Source organism: Equus przewalskii, chromosome 13, assembly GCF_037783145.1.
Source record: "Equus przewalskii isolate Varuska chromosome 13, EquPr2, whole genome shotgun sequence".
Taxonomy (NCBI): Eukaryota; Metazoa; Chordata; class Mammalia; order Perissodactyla; family Equidae; genus Equus; species Equus przewalskii.
Genome location: NC_091843.1, coordinates 89,174,680 through 89,187,808, shown reverse-complemented (window position 1 = coordinate 89,187,808; position 13,129 = coordinate 89,174,680).

Genomic DNA, 13,129 nt, shown 5'->3' with positions numbered 1-13,129 from the left:
AATCATTTTGAAGTGATTATTCTTAAAAAGGAAAAAAAAAGAAACAAAACCAGGGACGCAGCTTAAGTTGTGCCCAATAAAAATTAGCACTTCTTCTCCTGATTCCACGTGGAGCGTTGAAGGTGTGCTGTTCTGACAGAATCTACTTGCTCCTCGATGAGAATTCCCACAAATCCTTGGGATGTGACATGGTCAGAGAGGACAACTTAGAGGGAGTTTCAGATGAGGAGGGGGTCTCTGCTTCCTTTGCCCTCCCCCCCCACTCCCAGGAATACACACATTTAGGAGGAGGATGAAACAAGAACAATTTGGGGCTTTTGCTTCCACCAGAAATCTTCATTTCCCCATTGAAATGCCATTAAACAAAGCTGGGGACAATCCTGCTTTGCTCTAGCTCCAGCTAGGAGAACAGTGGGGTGCTCCCCCAAACCCCCACTGCAGAGCCCTCCAGCCCAGCAGGTGGAGGCTGGAAGGCTCTCCTTCCCTCCAAGGGCTGCCCCGTGCAGGTGTTCCTCACAAAGGGAGCCGAGCCGCAGCCGGCCTTCAAATCCCATCACTGTCGCAGGGAACATCTCCCATCTACGCCTTTGAAGCAAAACCGTTTCTCCAGCACAGGAAAAGTGATAACTAGAAAATGAAATCTTCAACTCTGTCTTTCCTGGGAGATTACATTTCCTGCTGGACTGGGGGAGAGGAAATTTACTTACGTAAAATTGGATTATTCTTTGTTTTCTGAAGTCTCCTGGTCTGCCAGAAGCATCTTCTGTCAGTTGCCCCTTTCTGAACTCTTGGCTATTTCCCAATCTTCGTTTATTCCTTCATCAGGACATCTGGCTCCAAAGGCAAGATCAGACGTCAAACAGAAAGGCAGAAGCCAGTCTTCCCCGTGCCCCTTGTTCCGTGTTGCCCCTTTATCCCCAGGCTGGTGCTCGCTGTGCGGGGTGCAGACCAAGGCAGACACGCCTTCACTTCCTTCTCATCAGTCACCTGCTGAAGTCTCACGGCCAAGGCCTATCATTTGTTTCAAAGTTTAAAAATGGAGGAGAAGAGGAGAATCAACAAATTTCATCTTAATACTCTAAGCTACATCTTTTTAAATGTGATGCATGTTATTAAATCAGGTTTGTCTGTTTGTATTTTCGGGGCAAGGTTTCTTAAACTCAGTTTTGTACGTATACCCAAGAGGAGCCTTTTAAAAGCTGCTCTGGGTCACACTGTACATGATTGATGGGAAGCCTGAGCAGGGGGAGGAAGGCATCCACGTGGGAGGGGTGGTCGGCATGGGGTGTCGGGACCCAGGCCACTTAAGGAGGATGTCCACAAGGAGGCGTGGAGGGACAGCCTGGCGTGGGAAGTGAGAGCCCAAATAAGGCAAGGGGGGCATCCACATCTGGGAACAGGCGGGATGGGCTGTCAGGGCCCAAGCAGGCTGAGGACATGGTTCCTGTGACGGGGTGGAATTGGGCCCAGAGTGGGGTCAGAGCCTGAGCATCTGGAGGAAGGAGCCCGCAAAGGAGACAGGACAGCAACAGAGATGGCAGAGTGGCTACACACAGGAGGTCTGACCAGATAGGTAAATATTTTAAGGTTAGCAGAAAGGGAGAAAACTAGAATGAACCCTGTGTACTGCTGAATTGCAATTGGATATATTGATGTCAATATACATGATAACTATAGAAATAACTATAGCTCTGTCCACTGCTAGGGCCTGGGAGCAATGACCGTGAGCACACCTAGTGTAGTCACTCTTAGATACTATCCTCCACTAAAAGAAACCAGGGCTCACTGGAGAAACAGCTGATTCCAGAGCTGGAACAGGGAGAGTACAAGACAAGTGGGAGAGCTTGCCATGCCAGAAAGCAAGGAAGAGCTCAAAAAGTGAAGTAGAAATGCCAAAGGGGCACAGAGGCCAGCTTCAGTGGACTCCCACTGGCCAAATCTGGAACAATTTAAGCAACAAACACTTATAACGGCAACACCTTATAACTCACTGAATAAAATAGGAAACTATGAGGCCATTCTGAAATAAACAAACAAATTGAAAGCTTGATGAGGAACAGAATATTTACGAAGTTTTCAAGTACCTCCCACAAAATGCTAATGAATTACAAAGGAACGAAGGACATCTTTACAGTGAGGAAGCCTAGCAGACACGATCCTAACCAAGTGATGGCAATGGACATCATCAGTATGGAACAACTGGAAATCTTGTGCTACCCGGGAAGGTGGAGTGAAAACAACACACAATCATTTCTATGCTATTGCTCCCGAAAAGGCACAGCCTAAACCTAATCATGAATGATCATCAGACAAATCCAAATTGAAAGAAATTTTGCAAACTAACTGGCCAGTAATCTTCAGAAGTGTCGAGGTCGTGAAAGATGAGGAGAGACTGAGGACGTGTTCTAGACTGAAGAAGACCAAAGAGACGTGACCAGATTCAACACGTAGCGTAAACCTGGACACTTTCGCTATAGAAAATATTGCTAGGACGAAACTTGAATGGGGTCTGCGGATTAGATGGTACTAACGCGTCACTGCTGTTTTCCTGATTTGGGTGGTTGTGTTGTGGTTACAAGGAAGAATGTCTTTATTCGTAGCAAAGATCTATACAGTAATCAGTGGTAATGGCCATTACGTGACAACTTACTCCACGCAGGTCAGGGAAAAAAGTTATTTGTATTGCACTTCCAGTTTTTTTATAAGTTTATCACTGTTTCAAAGTATTTTAAAAGTTTAATTAAAAAAAAAAAGACTGTTAGCTTACGAGCACCTGGAGGGAGAGAGCGCGGAAATTCATTCTTATCCAATACCTGGCGTGCCCAGTCCGAGCGAGGGCTTAATAAATATTTGCTGAATTTAAATGTTTAGAAAACTGTCTGATACAGAAGGAACACAATGAAAGGGCTTCCATTAAGGTTTGTGTATTTATCTTAAAAACACCTACAGGGTTTATTATGTGCCAGACATTATTGTAAATATTTTACAAGTAGCTCTATGAGATACGTCTTATGAATATGCACATTTTACAGAGAAGGGAACTGAAGGACAGAGAGGTTACGTGGACTGCCCAAAGTCACACAGCTAATAAGTAGCAGAATTAAGAGTTGAGCCGGAACAGTGAGGCCCCAGTGTCCACGCTCTTAGCCGCTTTGCGATGCTGCCTCTCCAAGATGCCACTTGTAGAAAATTTAAGGTCTTTCCCATTCAAAATATTCAGTTCTCAGCCATACACCTGTATTTTTTGTATATTCTAAATTTACAAAATAATGTCATCTTCTTTATTTCATAATGCATAAAACCAGCCCAAGAGAGGCCCATTGCAGAGCAAGGACTCGTCTTCGTGGGCGCTGGCTTTGGTCCTCAACTGAGTCTTCATCACTCAGGCCAACCGCTTGTTCTTAATTATACCAACCACAGCTTACCTGGCCCCGATTTTTCAGGTTTTTATCTGCTGTGCACTTCTCTTTTTCCTATTTGCATTGGGATTTTTAAATGGAATAGCTATCTCCTGAGCACATTATGGTGCAGCTACTATTCCATAAGGCAAGGAAAGTCCTGTTAGCCACCGGCGAGGTCCTGCATCCTGACACTGCACAGTCGTATTTCCCTTCCTCACAGGAGGGAGACAAGGCACTGAATCAAACATGCCTCCTAACAGAATGGGCATTTCTACAGCCCCTGTGGGAAAAGTTGAAGATACCCTGCCCCATATAGCCTTCTCTGTCTCACTTTCTCCCTCCTGTGAAAGGTGAAAATATGTTGTTTCGTGTTCATTTACATTCTTCTAGGCAAAGGAGCTCTGTCAACACCAAGAGGCAGCATCCATCAGAGTCCCCTTTATAGCAAATGGCTCATAAAGTAAATCCAATAAAGAAATACTTTACTTTGTAATTCAGTGTAGCGAGTTACCTAATAAAACTCTGATAGGCATGACACAATGAGTTCTGTTCCATGAGAATGGCTGACTGTTTTCGTAGCCTGTGAAGTTATCACGAAAATATATCCGAAGTTTCAGGGAGACAGAGTGAGTTCCAGATTGCCAAATAATCGCTCACAGCATTTTTTTATTCGAACGCTATTTAGTCACAGGAACAGGATCTCCCATTTGCTGTGGCCCATTTCCACAGGCGGAGAGCACCAGAGACGCGACAGGAAGAAGGACAGCTTTTCTTCAATCCTAGGTGCTATTTCCTTTTCTAAATTACAACTGCAGTCTTTCCCTGCGTTCTTTCTCTGTGCCAATTGTCAACCATAGACAGGCATTATTTCCTCAATAAATAAAATTTATATCTATACACTTTCCTATGTGTAAATACGTGTGTGTGTGTGTCCTCTGCTACCCTACGCCCCCCGTAAATGCCTGGCAGTTGCAAAAGCACAGTTGCAACGCAGTCAGTGCGCCGCCAACACCCCCAGCCGACCCCTCCAGCGCGCACCCGCCCGCTTCCCGCTGCAGCACCAGCCTGTCTTTGCCTGAGGGTGTTTCCTTACTGCCCGGGCCACTTTAGGGCTTTGGAACAGGCAAAGTATTGTGGAATGAGTGTGCCTAGGAGCAGTCCTGAACCCATGACTGAACGGTCAGCTGGTAGGTAGCCCAGCCTCCTGCCCCTCTGGTGGGATGACTTTGAGGGAGTGTTTGGGTCCCGTGCTGCCAGAGCTTCCCCTGAGGGACTGACTTCCAGTCACCCACAGTGAAGCTGGCTTGAGAACACACCCATTATTGGTTGCCTTCTCACATTCCCCGGTCCTCTACTGGGCTCCCGAAATTAACGACTTCACTTGAATCCTTTGGCGGCCTGGTGGTCAAGATTTGGCGCTCTCAGGCACCCACACCACCCGTCCATCGACTGTCATACTGTGGTGGCTGCGTGTTGCTGTGATGCTGAAAGCCATGCCACTGGGATTTCACATACCAGCAGGGTCACCCACGTGGACAGGTTTCAGCAGAGCTTCCAGACTAAGACAGACTAGGGAGGACCACCTGGCAACCCACTTCTGAAAAAACTGGCCATGAAAACCCTATGAATAGCAGCGGAGCACTGTCTGATACATGGCCAAAAGGGGCGTGGATGGCACAGAAAGACCGGGCGCTGTTCTGCTCTGCTCTGTACAGGGTTGCTGGGCGTCCGAATTCACTCGACAGCACTAACAACAAACTTTAATCGTTACCTTAGCATCTTCTCCTGGGGAAACCCAAACTAAGGCAATCCCTCGCCAAAGAATATGGAAGATGACCAAAAGCCACTGGACAAATAGCTGTCCTGCTGTTCCTCTTGTTGACATTCCCCCGTGGAAGAACCTCAAAAGCACAGCTTGTGTCCAGGCCTTCATTTTCCCTGCCTCCTCTTACATCCCTCCCTTTTCCCCACCTCCTACCAGTGTTCAGCACGCCCGTGATAGAGCTCTTCCTCCCTGGTCTCAGTTGCCCTTACTCAAAAGTCTTACTTTCCTGGCAATCTGTCGTCAGAGATGTCCACTGTTTATGGCCTTAACTCTTTTGTTCAGTTGGCTCTTGTATCAGTGTCATTATTCTTCTGTGCACAACAGATATAACCTACCATATGTTTATTTCCACCAGGGTCACCCTGCCATCTGGACGATGGAAGCTTATACCCCAGGGAAGACGTAGCCATAAGCCAATTTACATTAAGACACGGATTCTAGACATACAGCCTAAGTTTGGACACAGAGCTGACTCCAGCTGACAATGCCACCGGACCCTGATTGATTTCACCCACGATACGTGGAGGTTCCCGTGTCTCATAGACAGAGGCAAAGACATTATTTAGGCTGCACAACTAAGCCAATTTTTCACTCCCTTGCTGTGCTCATCTTTGTTTGATCTGAGGGCAGCAAGTCCAAGATAATAGTTTCAGGTGTTCCCCACTCCCCAAACTCTGGCCAAGTCCCTCAGGCCTGGTCTGAAAGAGACTGGAAGACACTGTGCCTATTGGTCAGCATTTTCTTTATGGCTGTTCTTGGCATTCTGTGACTACTAAAATTTTTTTAGAGATTAAAGGGCTGGTTACAATCATAAAAATTAAAATCACTTCGCACCAGTTTTTTACAATCTCTCTTCTCCCCCAAAACACAACGGGGAGTAGGGGGTGCAGACTAGCTTTTAGTGACCTACTTTCTGTCTCTTGTCCAAAAGCAAAGTTTCTGCTTTCTCTACTTTTTTATGATGTTGGGTATGGAAAGAATGGGTCAGTATGCTCAGCAATCGTCTCCCTTCACCATCCCAGTGCTTCACACAACGTGATCCAAAATATTCCTGGGGAGTCCAGAGGCAGTGGGGCACAGCCTGCCCTCTCCGTGTCAGCGTTCGCTCGCAGCACACGGAGAATCGTCCCTGCTCACCGACGCCTTGGCGTCCTGGGCTGAGGAAGGCTGGTGCTCCCTCTGCCCGGGCTGATAAGATGCAGCCCTTGCTAGCACAGCTTCATCACAGACCCACAGCGCTACGCAGAAGCTCTCCCCACGCGTCAAAGGCAGCTTTGTTGCTGGTTTTTCAGACACACACACACACACACACACACACACACACACACTTCATTTCTTTTAATCAGCCTGGAAAGTTTGCATGGGCTTTTTCCAAATCTAATCTACCCAAGAACCCCTTAGGGGGTCTTCTGCAGTGTTAAATACATTGCTAGTATCCAGCATAGTACCTGATATACAATAAGTGCTCAATAAGCACCTTTGTTTTTTATCGCTCTCTCTATTTATCTGTTTAAATGAGACACCAGGCCAATTAAGAAGTGCTCAGCAGAAAAATGCCACTCAAAAAATTGTAAAGAGAATATTACTTTATGAAAATTGGTACACTGAATAAACACAGAATTAATGTCTTCTTTTTTTTCCCCAAAGGTTGATTTCCTGCAGAATTTGTCCTTCAAGTCTGAGGCTAATTTAAGTACATTACAATAGCTAAGAAGATACGATAATCGGTTATGAAAAGAGTCTAGGGGAGAGACAATTCAGTTCTCTAATGAATTTATGTGGAAATCCGATCAACGGGCATCAAAGCTGCGCTTCTATAATAAGATGGGCATTCTCCTCTTGTAGGCCTATTATTATAGGAATTGACGATTTCTTTGTCTCCTCAATTCCTTGGAAAACAGGACTTCATTGGGCTGTTTTTGCACCCCAGTGCCTGGCACAATTTGCATGCATAATAGGCATTCAACGAAAGTTTGGTGAAGGAAGGAATTGGTATATCATAGGAAATAACTATGCTATGTATGTCAACATTTTTTAAAGGCCTAAGCACTTACTTGAACAAGGTGGTCTTTTCCTAGACATAGTCCCTTGATTCTAGAACAGAATTAAAAGCCATAGAACCCCACGGAGGGAACACTTAACCGATGGCTGAGGGGCTCAGGAGTGTAGAAACCCAAATTCCTCTCCTTGAGTCGGGACACACTCTGAGACCCGAGCAACTTATCGCCACAGCTCCCTGCGGGATCGGGCTGCAGCTGCTGTTCAGGGGAGTTTTCTGGAAATTGCATCCTTTCTCTCTTCCTCTTCCCTATCATGCTTCTCCCCTTCCCATACCAGTTGCTCCTGGGAGCACATAAATTAGCAACGCGTGCAGGGGAAAGTGAATTCGGATCAAAGGATGGATTCTGTGTTGGGGGGGGGGGCGGGTCTGTGCACAGACTGTCCCATTCCCAGAAGCCCAGCTCACCCCTTCCCCTTCCCTCTTGCCCAACAGCTCTCTTCGAAATCTCCTGGGTCCCACTCACTCTCCATTTTTACTTATTCTGCCCAAAACTCCACCACCTGCTGCTTCCTACACACACATGGCCACCCTTGAACTCTGACTTCACCTCCTGCCCATAACATTCTCTCGTACCACCATCAAACCTCTGGGGCTCATTGATGGACCCGGCGTCTCCAGATGGTCTGGGTCTTTACGCTATTCTGTCTCGAGGGAGAGGCAGGACACTCAATCATGCTTCTTGGGCGGCGCACCTGCCTACACAGACAGACAGCGGACAAGTAGGCACCTGGAAAGGCAAGGTGAAGGAGCCCCTGCTCCATCCAGTGCACCATACGGATTCCAGAGGGGAAAAGGTGCAGTGGGAGGCCGAGGTGATGGAGGGAGGGTGCATGGAGGCCACCTCCACTCTTATCCGTTGAGGGGGCAGAGCCACTCGAACAGACTCCAAGTTACAAACCAACTTTCTTAATTTGTCCTCATCCTCTTTCTCTATGAGGAACCTCTCCTGGTTGGTTTGCACAAGGTCTATGCTTGTGTTGAAGGCAGGACCCCAGCTGCCATTTAGTCTCCTGAACTTGGTGACAAAAATCTCCCCTGAGCAGTGCAGGCCTGATCACCGGAAAGATGGCGGCACAGGAAACTAGGTTAGAAGGCGTTTGATTATTCTGGCTTTGTGAGTCACTGCAAAGCCAGCGTGGGCAGAGCCCAGCCACAGAACCCGCTGTTTCTAAGGTCACCTGATGCGGTTGTGCAGATCCCTCCTGATCTGCTCAGCATGTTTTGGCTCCATGGGTAGAAAGCAAGGCTGTACCGGAATCTATGTTTCTTTCTGAGCAGCACTCAGTAGTCGTGTCATTTAGCACTTCGTCCACTTGATATTTGTAACAGTAACAGTAATTTATAGGGAAGTGTGGCCTGTCGGCCTGTTGGTCAATTTGCCCGCCCTGCCCTGGCAAATTAGAGCAAGATCCTTTTCAGAGAGTGAGATCCCCACCCCCACGCCTCTGGCCCCCAGCCACATTGATCAAATCTGAAGAGAGCGTCCAAGTCAAGATAGGCCTCCACCAGAAACTAGTCTCGGAAACACAGCGGGACTCGGGGGTCTCGTCAGTCTTTGCTGGGGCCCTGAACTGGGAAGTGAGGTAAAGCTGAAGCTGGGGCGGGCGTGTTAGTGAGAGAAAGTGAAGGGGAGCGAGCTGGCGAGGGAAGGAGGCGTGCAGGGAGAGCAGAGGCAGGTGAGGGCGTGGCCCCAGTGAGACAGAGCAGCTCTCAGCGCACCGGTCCCTGACTGAAATTCCCTCCCTGAGGTCCCGTGACACACTCCTCATCCTTCCAACAAACCCCCATCTTTGTTTAAGTGAGTTTGAGTAGGTTTAATTCCAGAAAAGAAAAAAGAAAACAACCGTGTCTAAGACAGGAACAGGAAGGCACTGGGCCTTGTTCGCAGTTTGTTTGACTGTCACTAAGACAGGGGCGTGTTCAGCTCACCAGTGACTTCTGACCACTCCACATGACGCTCCTATCCCTCCCTTGTAGCTCACCCACATTTACAATAGATGATGAAGAAAATATTATCAATTTAGGAAATGTCATTTTAGGAAATATTCTTGGATTAGATAACAGAATTCCTGATGTTCCAGACAACTCAGCAGGGTCACATGGACTCTTGAATCAACGTGTCTAGTAATCGTTACTGCACCGCGTCATGAGCTGATAGATTCATGGAGCCCAAAGCACTGCAGAGGAGGGCGGGTGTGGAAAAGCATGCTTATCTATCTTTTGGGTTAGCCTCAATTTCAGAACAAACTCAGTAGTGCCAAGAATAACTGATTATTCGCCCCGTGATGAAATGTACTTTCCAGCAATACTCAGTCATTCCCACCAGTACTGGGTTACGATGTCAGCATGGCTTAGTTATTCTCATGCCAACACAAGGGTTGGCCTGATTACTGAAGTGCCAACAGGAAAGCTTGGTCCTCAGTTTCTCTTCCAGAAGTGAGAGCATGACCACCCTAATAAACAAGATACCCCTCTTGCCAAACGCCTCCCCATTGGGGGACTGCTAACCAAGGCCGTCTGGCTGTAATACTTTCTCCTCCAGAATCCGACGTAACATTTCACACGTACACTTGAGCTGTTTGCCAGCCTTTGACCATTTCCAAGTTTCCCACAGATTAATGAGAAATCCAGCTGTTTCCAACTATTTGGAAGAGAGCAATATGTGATAAAATGAGGATAAAAGGGAATCTTTATCCAATTTCTCCAGCAGTCAGAGAGATTTGGAACATACAGGGAGGAAAAATTGCAAGCTCAATTGTTCAAAGATTAAAAAAGAAGAAGAAAGAAAGCTTTGTATTAAATTTCTGAGAATGACTTTTATTTACCAAGCAGAGCTAAAAAGCCCTTCTCCAGTCTGAATTTACTGCACCACAGGCTGGGTGACACAGATTTGCAGACCCGCCCCAGTCTGCAGCCTGCGCTTCAAGCAGTTCGGCTCGGGGGACATTTGTTGATGGTCTTCTTGGAATCCATGTCCACTCTCTAACAGTATCCCAGTTTCCCATGAGTAATTATCTCCATTCTGCACACAGTCTGGTAGGACTAAAGTCCAGGCCCAGCCCTCCCCCAGCCAAGGGACAGGCACGTAACGCAGTGTAGTCCCTGCACTCTCCTCTCGTGTAATTTAAACTCTGGGCAGAGAGACGAAGAGACAGGAGATAATGGGCACCCATTCCATGCCAGCACTATGTCCGACCCAACATGTGCTCGTACGCAACCCTGTTTCGGTTCTCTCCTTGGCCTCTGGAGCTCCTTCGTTTCTGCATGTGTCCGTGACTGAGGCATCTCTGTGGTCTGTGCGTGGAGATGCATTCCCTTCCCAGACTGGAAGGGGAAGGCCTCCATTTCCTAGCGACCCACAGGCCATACGAACAACTTCCCTCCACTTGTCTCTCCACCTCCGTGTGCACTGGTCCTGCCTGGAGTGACAAGACCCTAACTCTCAAGAGAATTATTGCCTCAATAGGGGCTCCAAAAAAAAGTGTGTAATTTGAGATTCAGCACTCACCTGTGTATGTCAGAATACTTTTCTCTCTCAGTGACAGAATTCCCAACTGGCTTACACATTTTTATTCTCTCTTACAACAAGAAGTTAAGACTATAGGTGGTTCGAGGGTTGTTTCAGTGGCTCAGTGCTGGCATCAGGACCTGTATTTCCATCCAGCCATTCCCAGAGGGCAGGCAATCCTCCCCTTGTGGTTGTAAGCGGGCTGCAGCGGCAAGGCCTCGCTTGCCAGGATCCAAAAAGGAGAGGAAGAAGAGCACTTTCTGCTCCGGAGACCCTCTTCCGGTCAGGAAGGGACTATTTTGCAGAAGCTCTCAGCAAAGTCTCCACAGGTCACCTTGGTCTGAATTGCCTCCCCTGCCCGTGCCCAGCTGCAAAGGCGGCTCGGGGAGTGAGCGCCCAGCATATCCACCATTATCATGGAAGGTGGCTGCCAGGAAGGAACAAGGGGACACACTGTCACCCTGTGTCCCCAAGCCGTCCCTACCCTCTCCCTCTCAGGCCGACAAAGTCTTTGCTCAGCTGTAACAGCAGAAGGGCTGTAAGGGAAGGGGAAAGTCAGAATACGACGGGGGAAGGCGTCAGGAAATATTCCCAATACATCCTCACACACACGCAGCCTCTCCGGACCAGTCCCTTCATTTGTGAAATGCACGGTGGCTACGCCAATGCCTACAATGTAAGGTTATATCGAGAATCACGCAAGATAGCAGGGGGCAAGGACTTGTTACAGTTCCTCATCCACGGGAAGTAGTCACTAAATAGTGGCTGGTTTTAAAAATTTAAAACAAGTAAGCACATTTGAAAGTGTTGAATATCGAAGGCATAGATTTTAAGTACCCTGGAGTTTGGAAAAGGGAGAAATGGCTTCTGTTGGAGTTATCTGGAAAGGCCGCAGGCTGAGAGCCGGCCTTGAAGGATGGTAGAGTTTGCACCATAGAAAAGAGACGGAGAGTCATTCGAGGGGAAATAACAGCTTGCAGGGGAACAGAGGGCAGGGCTGTTGCTGTGGAAGGAGAAGGGGATGACACCCACTCACAGTGACGGGCGCTCGCATACGTCTCCTTCAAGGTCCTCAGCACCTCTGTGAGGTGGCGTATCCGTGAGGGTTCTCCAGAGAAACCACCAGGACGTTGCCTTAGCTCAGGCTGCCACAACAGACGCCATGGACCAGGGGGCTTAAACAAGAGAAGTGCATGGCTCCCAGTTCTGGAGGCCGGAAGGCCGAGATCAGGTTGCCAGCATGGCGAGGTTCTGGGGAGAGCCCTCTTCCTCACTTGCCTCCTACCTGTGTCCTCACATGGCCGAGAGAGAACAGTCTCTCTTCCCTTCTTGTCAGGGCACTGGTCCCACCACGAGAGCCCCCCTCTCGTGACCTCCTCTAGCCCTAATCACCTTCCAAAGACCCCATCTCTGAATGCCACCACAATGGGGGGCTAGGGCTTCAGCACACAAATTTAGCAGAGCACATTCAGGTCCTAACAGACATGTGTGTATATACAGAGGAAGAAGTTTATTGGAAGGAATTAGGCTACACGATTGTGGAGGCGTGGTGAGTCTAAAATGTGATGGGGGAGGCAGGCAGCCTGGAGACTCAGGAAAGAGTAGCAGTTCCATTCTGAAGGCAGTCTGCTGGAGAACCAGAAAGAGCCCACGGGGCACGTGAAGCCCGAAGGCAGTCTGCTGGAGGAGCCCCTCCTGTTCCGGGGAGGTCAGCCTTTTGTTCCATCTAGGTCTTCAGCTGATGGGATGGCACCCACGAACATTAGGGGGCACAAGCTGCTTTACTCAAAGTCCACCGATTTCAATGTAAATCTCATCCAAAAACACTCTCACAGAAACATTCAGAATAACATTTGACCCAATAGTATCTGGGTACCGTGGCCCAGCCAACCATTAACCATCACAGGTGGGTTTTAATCTTAGTTCATAGAGGAAGCAACTGAGGCTCAGAGAGGTTAAGTAACATGCCCAAGGAGATGGAACAGCTGAGGTGGAACTGAAACCCAGATCTGTCTGAATCCACAGTCCATGTGGTCTCAAGATGTTTTTTGCTGAGTCTACAGAGAAACTCATTTGAATAGGACATTTTGAGCCAGGAGGAGGGCTTGGAACAACATGTGCCTGTGTATCTTCCACAGCTATTACAATGATTTGGCATAGAAATGCTCAACGCACACTGCAGGGATGGGTGAGCAGACAGATGGATGGATGCATGGATGCATGGGTGAATGGATGGATGGATGGATGGAATAGAAAATCATCACTGTCGGGGGCCGGCCTGGTGGCATAGTGGTTAGGTTCTCCTGCTCCGCTTTGGCAGCCCAGGGTTTGCT